This window comes from Schistocerca gregaria, chromosome 3 (genome assembly GCF_023897955.1).
Source record: "Schistocerca gregaria isolate iqSchGreg1 chromosome 3, iqSchGreg1.2, whole genome shotgun sequence".
NCBI lineage: Eukaryota > Metazoa > Arthropoda > Insecta > Orthoptera > Acrididae > Schistocerca > Schistocerca gregaria.
The window spans coordinates 479,186,791-479,195,854 of record NC_064922.1 but is presented as its reverse complement, the minus strand read 5'-3'; the positions used below and the strand labels follow the sequence as shown (position 1 = coordinate 479,195,854).

Below are 9,064 nucleotides of genomic sequence, written 5' to 3'. Positions count from 1 at the left end.
TCCAAGTAAAATGTGTTCGATGTTTGACACAGAAGTGTCCTGCACTTGACTATAAACTTTTTCACTATTTTAGACTGTCTCAACAACACAACAACAACTAATTGTTTCGCAGCCAGAACCTATTCTCAACTTTCTATGCATTCAAAAATGTGCATACTCATCTGGCAGTTACCGTAAATGGCTTGTCCTTTGCGACTGCATGCCAACACCGTTGGAAGACGCCAACAAATTCGTTGCGTCGGATATTCCGGCCAGGTAATGCCCTACTGATGCCGCCCGACGTGTCGAGACAACAGATTGATCTAGGTGTTACAGTCATCTACTGGCAGGGTATGGTAAATTTTCAAGAAATGCAAGAGCACTTGAAATTGATCAGCACATGGAGTGAAGATTTTCAAATGATCTGGAACCTAAATAAATGTAGTTTGATGCGAGAAAATATAAAAAGATATCGTCTTACTGCAAGATCGGAAATCATTCTAGAAACAGTCATATCCGTAAAGTGCAGAGGAAACGTATGTCCGAAGGAATCAGCACATAAATGCACATAAATCTGTAGGTGAACAAGTTATAGGCAGAACTGACATTAATCAGAAAAATCGTATGGAAGTGTAATTCACTACAGAGGAACTCATTGGGAAGGTCTCATTCCATATCATTCGAGTTGGATTAGCGACGGAAGTTCGTAGAATGACTGCACATATAGTCAGAATTTTGTTTACTCTGTGTGAGAGCTTCACAGAAATGGTAAAAAGACCTCGGGGGATGATGCTGAAAGAGAGATCTTACATTTACAGAAGAGACTTACTCGAGTGATTTCGAAAAATCTAGGACCCTTTGAGAGTCAAAAAACAAATTACTTACTGGAACTCACATCTACTGTAATAAAGATGGAGGTAAAATTAAATACGAGTGTAAAAAGTAAGTTGCAAACAATGTTTTTGATCATGCCACATCCGAGAATGGGAAGTTGAGAGTGATTTTGTTCTATTACACTACTTATGCTCCGCCACAAACCGCTTATAGAATCAATACATCTTTAATGCTTCTATATTTACATGTTTTTGGGTCAATGACCGTTGTAATGTAGAAAACACGGTTAAATCATTAAAACCTGGTACCACTGCAAAGTACAAAAAGAACTGTTTATTTCTTTACGTATCTCATAACAACATGTCATATTGTTTAACAAACATATAGTGCCAAACAAATTTCGACACGCATTCAACCCTCAATAATGACAGCATCCCAAATTTTGTTTGACGATGGATGTTTGGAAAGCATTTATCTGAAAACAGATCTGCTGTTCTGCAAATGTTTGAATTTCTCTTTCAGCAAAATTTTTGGTACAGTGCATTGATAGTGGAGTATGTAGTGGATACATGTGCTCACGGCCGTGATATATGTAACCATTTTCTTCTGTATTGCAGTCAGCTTAAGCAACATTATAATGTTTCAATAAATATTAAAAACTCTGCTCGAACTGTTAACAGTTTTTATTTGAGAAACAAATATTGTACTTCTGTTACATTGATTAAATTTTTCGTTTAAAGGACTATGTTAACTATTAGTGTTATTACAACTTCAAAACTTGTTAAGCAGTCATTCCCTAACTTTTACGTGAAGAATAACATACACTCCTGGAAATTGAAATAAGAACACCGTGCATTCATTGTCCCAGGAAGGGGAAACTTTATTGACACATTCCTGGGGTCAGATACATCACATGATCACACTGACAGAACCACAGGCACATAGACACAGGCAACAGAGCATGCGCAATGTCGGCACTAGTACAGTGTATATCCAACTTTTCGCAGCAATGCAGGCTGCTATTCTCCCATGGAGACGGTCGTAGAGATGCTGGATGTAGTCCTGTGGAACGGCTTGCCATGCCATTTCCACCTGGCGCCTCAGTTGGACCAGCGTTCGTGCTGGACGTGCACACCGCGTGAGACGACGCTTCATCCAGTTCCAAACATGCTCAATGGGGGACAGATCCGGAGATCTTGCTGGCCAGGGTAGTTGACTTACACCTTCTAGAGCACGTTGGGTGGCACGGGATACATGCGGACGTGCATTGTCCTGTTGGAACAGCAAGTTCCCTTGCCGGTCTAGGAATGGAAGAACGATGGCTTCGATGACGGTTTGGATGTACCGTGCACTATTCAGTGTCCCCTCGACGATCACCAGAGGTGTACGGCCAGTGTAGGAGATCGCTCCCCACACCATGATGCCGGGTGTTGGCCCTGTGTGCCTCGGTCGTATGCAGTCCTGATTGTGGCGCTCACCTGCACGGCGCCAAACACGCATACGACCATCATTGGCACTAAGGCAGAAGCGACTCTCATCGCTGAAGACGACACGTCTCCATTCGTCCCTCCATTCACGCCTGTCGCGACACCACTGGAGGCGGGCTGCACGATGTTGGGGCGTGAGCGGAAGACGGCCTGACGGTGTGCGGGACCGTAGCCCAGCTTCATGGAGACGGTTGCGAATGGTCCTCGCCGAAACCCCAGGAGCAACAGTGTCCTTAATTTGCTGGGAAGTGGCACTGCGTATGATCCTACGGTCTTGGCGTGCATCCGTGCGTCGCTGCGGTCCGGTCCCAAGTCGACGGGCACGTGCACCTTCCGCCGACCACTGGCGACAACATCGATGTACTGTGGAGACCTCACGCCCCGCGTGTTGAGCAATTCGGCGGTACGTCCACCCGGCCTCCCGCATGCCCACTATACGCCCTCGCTCAACGTCCGTCAACTGCACATACGGTTCACGTCCACGCTGTCGCGGCATGCTACCAGTGTTAAAGACTGCTATGGAGCTCCGTATGCCACGGCAAACTGGCTGACACTGACGGCGGCGGTGCACAAATGCTGCGCAGCTAGCGCCATTCGACGGCCAACACCGCGGTTCCTGGTGTGTCCGCTGTGCCGTGCGTGTGATCATTGCTTGTACAGTCCTCTCGCAGTGTCCGGAGCAAGTATGGTGGGTCTGACAAACCGGTGTCAATGTGTTCTTTTTTCCATTTCCAGGAGTGTATATTTATCGCCAGCATAATATTTATAAAAGTGGCCAGTCTGCAACAGCCTAAAAATAAAACTTATTTGTGTAACATAAAATGAAATCATAAATTTGATATATCAATACTTCACTTCCAGTTTTCAATCAGTACTTAAACATTTTGATAGTCGCATTGCATGCGCAGTTTTGAACTGAAATAAGAGCGTAGGCTTCCGTAGCAGGGTCAGATAATGTGAAACCTTTCTGGTTTCCAACCTACGTCACGTCACTGTTCTTGAATTCATCAGTTCAGTGATGTCAAATGACAGTCACTAGATGCGCAAGATCGAAGTTTCGACGACGGGTCTAATGGTCTTCCTCTAGGTGTCGTAATGGAGAAGTTAACTGTCATTTGAATATTGATGAACTTTGAATTCACGGTGGAGCCAGGCAGATTAAAACTGTGTGTTGGACCGAGGCTCGAACTCGGGACCTTTGCCTTTCGCGGGCAAGTGCTCTACCAACTGAGCTACCCAAGCACGACCGACGCCCCGTCTTCACAGCTTCACTTCTGCCAGTACCTCGCCTCCTACCTTCCAAACTTTACAGAAACTCTCCTGCGAGCACTTGCCCGCGAAAGGCAAAGGTCCCGAGTTCGAGCCAGAAAGTTTAAATGTACCATTTTGCTTCAAACACATAAAATTCCCAGTCAGCACTACCATAAACAAAGGTAGGTCAGACACTGCATGTTGCGGTTGTAGACCACGTGTCAGTCGCTTTCGGTCACGCAAACAAGCTCTTCGTTCATCTTCCCAGTTATAATGCTTCAAAGGTTGTATACAGAGAAGCTTTATAAAACAAAAATAAAATCGTTACATAAAAGTCTTGGGCACAGCTGTAAATAAGCACTCGCGCAATGCCAGATTTATCATTTAAATATGTATAAATTTCAATGTTACAAAATCTTTCCTGAGGATATTCGTCTACGTGTAGCAGACTATAAACGGTTTATACGATGAGAGAACACAAGCTTTTGAAATGCGGTGCTAAAGAAGAACGGTGGATATGAGATGTGTATCTTACGAATTGAGTTTCAGAAATATAAATCTGTGGCACAACTTGACTAAATGAAGGAATCGGTTCATAGGACACATTCTAAGGCATCAAGAAATGATGAGTTTGATAATGGAGAGAAGTGTGGGAGTAAAAATTGTCAAGGTAAACATGAAAACACTAAGAAAGTGAAATTGGTGTAGATTATAGGTTTAAGCCATTGTTCAGACGAAAGACCCAGTGCTTAATTTGTAAAATTTCAGGTGACGGAGCACACTTCTTCAACCATGTCCCACCCCACCACACCATCCCCACTCCCGCCTCTCAAACACACAGCTATACAGCTATAAAAGTCACAAGTTTTTAGTTTTAAAAACACTGTTCTGAAATTCGGGATTTTAAAAATAATTTCTCATAATAAAAACAGTAAAACTACAAGATTTAATATCAACAACAAGTGTTATCATCGTTCCCTGTAGTTCTAGTCGATACATGTTGTGCAAGTCTGTAGTCTTCGTGATTGTGACGTCATGTTTTCAGCTGCAGCCAGCTGCAAATTTCGAACAGCTGCATTGAGCTGCTCGGTAAGGAAGAAATAATGGGTGTACACTTATATTCCTAAGTTTTTCTGGAAACATAAATTTACTGACTGAAGTATTTTATTAACGAATATATTGTTCTAGTTACACAATACCTCGACCCGCGTCCCTGTTCATCGCATCAAGTTCTTCAGCCTCTGTCACGTTCACTGGTGCCAGCCGAGCAGCACATTAATAGTTACTTTGTGATTTAATACGTGTATATCATTTTAAATCTGCGATGTTGACTTTTTCCCGGGAGTAAAGAAAATTATCTGGGAGGTAGCGGAACGCTGTTCCAGGGACTACCTGCCAAAATTAAGCCCTTTCAGGAACACAACAGTGACAAATACTCATAATGTAGACAGAAGCCGGGCCGAAGAAGATGTAGCTGGGCAGCATTCAAATGTGTAAGCCAGTAGAGATCTGTAGAAGATTACCCAAAAAAGACGTAGAACGAAAGTTTGATCAACATCTGGTTTATATCTTCGTCATTAGAACATCACTGAAAGTGTACATTTTCGACTAAAGTGACTCAGTGTTAAACCTAAATTGTGAGATGAGATCCTTAACCACAACAGGCCACTCGTCTAGAGAAAATTCTCTAAACTGCATCCCACTGAATATTATCACTAAAATTCACAATGCATTATTCAAAGGTGGTAAATGTCATATTTTATGTATTAAGAAGGGTACATGGGTACGTAAATGGGGTATAAAGCTGTGTTGACTTGCTAAATTTTCATTCTAATATTTTATCAGTGATAGAAGAAGCTGCGTATCTAATTATTTGAACAGCAGTTGTGGAGCATTGAGAGACCCTTTCTGTTGTGAAGAAATGTTTGAAACATTGTAGGTATTATCAGACAAGAGCAACAGTGTTTAATCATACTGACAATTGTTACACTTTTAATTGGGTAATTTTCTAACGCTTTCAAAATGTAAAAGTGTTGAAGTTGTGAAGTCAGACGCCGACCCTTTGGAATGAGACCGATGATTATTATGTCTTTTCTTTCTACCTTAAGTCTGGACATTTTCACTACATTAGCGAACTGTTTACAAGTTTAATAATTACCAGGACCGGAGTAAATTGCCATCCATTTTGTAGGAAGTATGTTCGAATCACGTTCAATACAGTTGTTGCTCCAACGAGGCAACGGTTTTTTTTATGAACCAGGCTTACAGTTTGAGTGACTCTCTCCGTAGCTCACTGTACATCATCTACGAGCTTGTAAAGATGTTGTTGTTGTTGTGGTCTTCAGTCCTGAGACTGGTTTGATGCAGCTCTCCATGCTACTCTATCCTGTGCAAGCTTCTTCATCTCCCAGTACCTACTGCAACCTACATCCTTCTGAATCTGCTTAGTGTACTCATCTCTCGGTCTCCCTCTACGATTTTTACCCTCCACACTGCCCTCCAATGCTAAATTTGTGATCCCTTGATGCCTCAAAACATGTCCTACCAACCGATCCCTTCTTCTAGTCAAGTTGTGCCATAAACTTCTCTTCTCCCCAATCCTATTCAATACCTCCTCATTAGTTACGTGATCTATCCACCTTATCTTCAGTATTCTTCTGTAGCACCACATTTCGAAAGCTTCTATTCTCTTCTTGTCCAAACTAGTTATCGTCCATGTTTCACTTCCATACATGGCTACACTCCAAACAAATATTTTCAGAAATGACTTCCTGACACTTAAATCTATATTCGATGTTAACAAATTTCTCTTCTTCAGAAACGCTTTCCTTGCCATTGCCAGTCTACATTTTATATCCTCTCTACTTCGACCATCATCAGTTATTTTACTTCCTAAATAGCAAAACTCCTTTACTACTTTAAGTGTCTCATTTCCTAATCTAATTCCCTCAGCATCACCCGATTTAATTGGACTACATTCCATTATCCTCGTTTTGCTTTTGTTGATGTTCATCTTATATCCTCCTTTCAAGACACTGTCCATTCCGTTCAACTGCTCTTCCAAGTCCTTTGCCGTCTCTGACAGAATTACAATGTCATCGGCGAACCTCAAAGTTTTTACTTCGTCTCCATGAATTTTAATACCTACTCCAAATTTTTCTTTTGTTTCCTTTACTGCTTGCTCAATATACAGATTGAATAACATCGGGGAGAGGCTACAACCCTGTCTCACTCCTTTCCCAACCACTGCTTCCCTTTCATGCCCCTCGACTCTTATGACTGCCATCTGGTTTCTGTACAAATTGTAAATAGCCTTTCGCTCCCTGTATTTTACCCCTGCCACCTTTAGAATTTGAAAAAGTGTATTCCAGTCAACATTGTCAAAAGCTTTCTCTAAGTCTACAAATGCTAGAAACGTAGGTTTGCCTTTTCTTAATCTTTCTTCTAAGATAAGTCGTAAGGTCAGTATTGCATCACGTGTTCCAACATTTCGACGGAATCCAAACTGATCCTCCCCGAGGCCCGCATCTATCAGTTTTTCCATTCGTCTGTAAAGAATTCGCGTTAGTATTTTGCAGCTGTGACTTATTAAACTGATAGTTTGGCAATTTTCACATCTGTCAGCACCTGCTTTCTTTGGGATTGGAATTATTATATTCTTCTTGAAGTCTGAGGGTATTTGGCCTGTCTCATACATCTTGCTCACCAGCTGGTAGAGTTTTGTCATGACTGGCTCTCCCAAGGCCGTCAGTAGTTCTAATGGAATGTTGTCTACTCCGGGGGCCTTGTTCCGACTCAGGTCTTTCAGTGCTCTGTCAAACTCTTCACGCAATATCGTATCACCCATTTCGTCTTCATCTACATCCTCTTCCATTTCCATAATATTCTCCTGAAGTACATCACCCTTGTATAAACCTTCTATATACTCCTTCCACCTTTCTGCCTTCCCTTCTTTGCTTAGAACTGGGTTGCCATCTGAGCTCTTGGTATTCATACACGTGGTTCTCTTCTCACCAAAGGTCTCTTTAATTTTCCTGTAGGCAGTATCTATCTTACCCCTAGTGAGATAAGCCTTTACATCCTTACATTTATCCTCTAGCCATCCCTGTTTAGCCATTTTGCACTTCCTCTCGATCTCATTTTTGAGACGTTTGTATTCCTTTTTGCCTGCTTCATTTACTGCATTTTTATATTTTCTCCTTTCATCAATTAAATTCAATATTTCTTCTGTTACCCAAGGATTTCTAGCAGCCCTCGTCTTTTTACCTACTTTATCCTCTGCTGCCTTCACTACTTCATCCCTCAGAGCTACCCATTCTTCTTCTACTGTATTTCTTTCGCCTATTCCTGTCAATTGTTCCCTTATGCTCTCCCTGAAACTCTGTACAACCTCTGGTTCTTTCAGTTTATCCAGGTCCCATCTCCTTAATTTCCCACATTTTTGCAGTTTCTTCAGTTTTAATCTGCAGGTCATAACCAATAGATTGTGGTCAGAGTCCACATCTGCCCCTGGAAATGTCTTACAACTTAAAACCTGGTTCCTAAATCTCTGTCTTACCATTATATAATCTATCTGATACCTTTTAGTATCTCCAGGGTTCTTCCACGTATACAACCTTCTTTCATGATTCTTAAACCAAGTGTTACCTATGACTAAGTTGTGCTCTGTACAAAATTCTACTAGGCGGCTTCCTCTTTCATTTCTTAGCCCCAATCCATATTCACCTACTATGTTTCCTTCTCTCCCTTTTCCTACTACCGAATTCCAGTCACCCATGACTATTAAATTTTCGTCTCCCTTCACTACCTGAATAATTTCCTATATCTCATCATACATTTCTTCAATTTATTCATCATCTGCAATGCTAGATGGCATATGAGCTTGTACTTCTGTAGTAGGCATGGGCTTCGTGTCTATCTTGGCCACAATAATGCGTTCACTATGCTGTTTGTAGTAGCTTACCCGCATTCCTATTTTCCTATTCATTATTAAACCTACTCCTGCATTACCCCTATTTGATTTTGTGTTTATAACCCTGTAATCACCTGACCAGAAGTCTTGTTCCTCCTACCACCGAACGTCACTAATTCCCACTATATCTAACTTTAACCTATCCATTTCCCTTTTTAAATTTTCTAACCTACCTGCCCGATTAAGGGATCTGACATTCCACGCTCCGATCCGTAGAACGCCAGTTTTCTTTCTCCTGATAACGACATCCTCCTGAGTAGTCCCCGCCCGGAGATCCGAATGGGGGACTATTTTACCTCCGGAATATTTTACCCAAGAGGATGCCATCATCATTTAATCATACAGTAAAGCTGCATGTCCTCGGGAAAAATTACGGCTGTAGTTTCCCCTTGCTTTCAGCCGTTCGCAGTACCAGCACAGCAACGCCGTTTTGGTTAATGTTGCAAGGCCAGATCAGTCAATCATCCAGACTGTTGCCCCTGCAACTACTGAAAAGGCTGCTGCCCCTCTTCAGGAACCACACGTTTGTCTGGCCTCTCAA

At 42.1% G+C, this 9,064-nt stretch overlaps 1 non-coding gene across 1 annotated transcript; it reads right to left on the bottom strand.

Annotated features, from left to right (window-relative positions):
• Positions 1–3,467: 3,467 nt before the first annotated feature.
• Trnas-cga (transfer RNA serine (anticodon CGA)) lies at positions 3,468–3,542 on the bottom strand. Its single transcript has one exon. It is a non-coding gene; the product is annotated as a tRNA-Ser (tRNA).
• Positions 3,543–9,064: the final 5,522 nt, after the last annotated feature.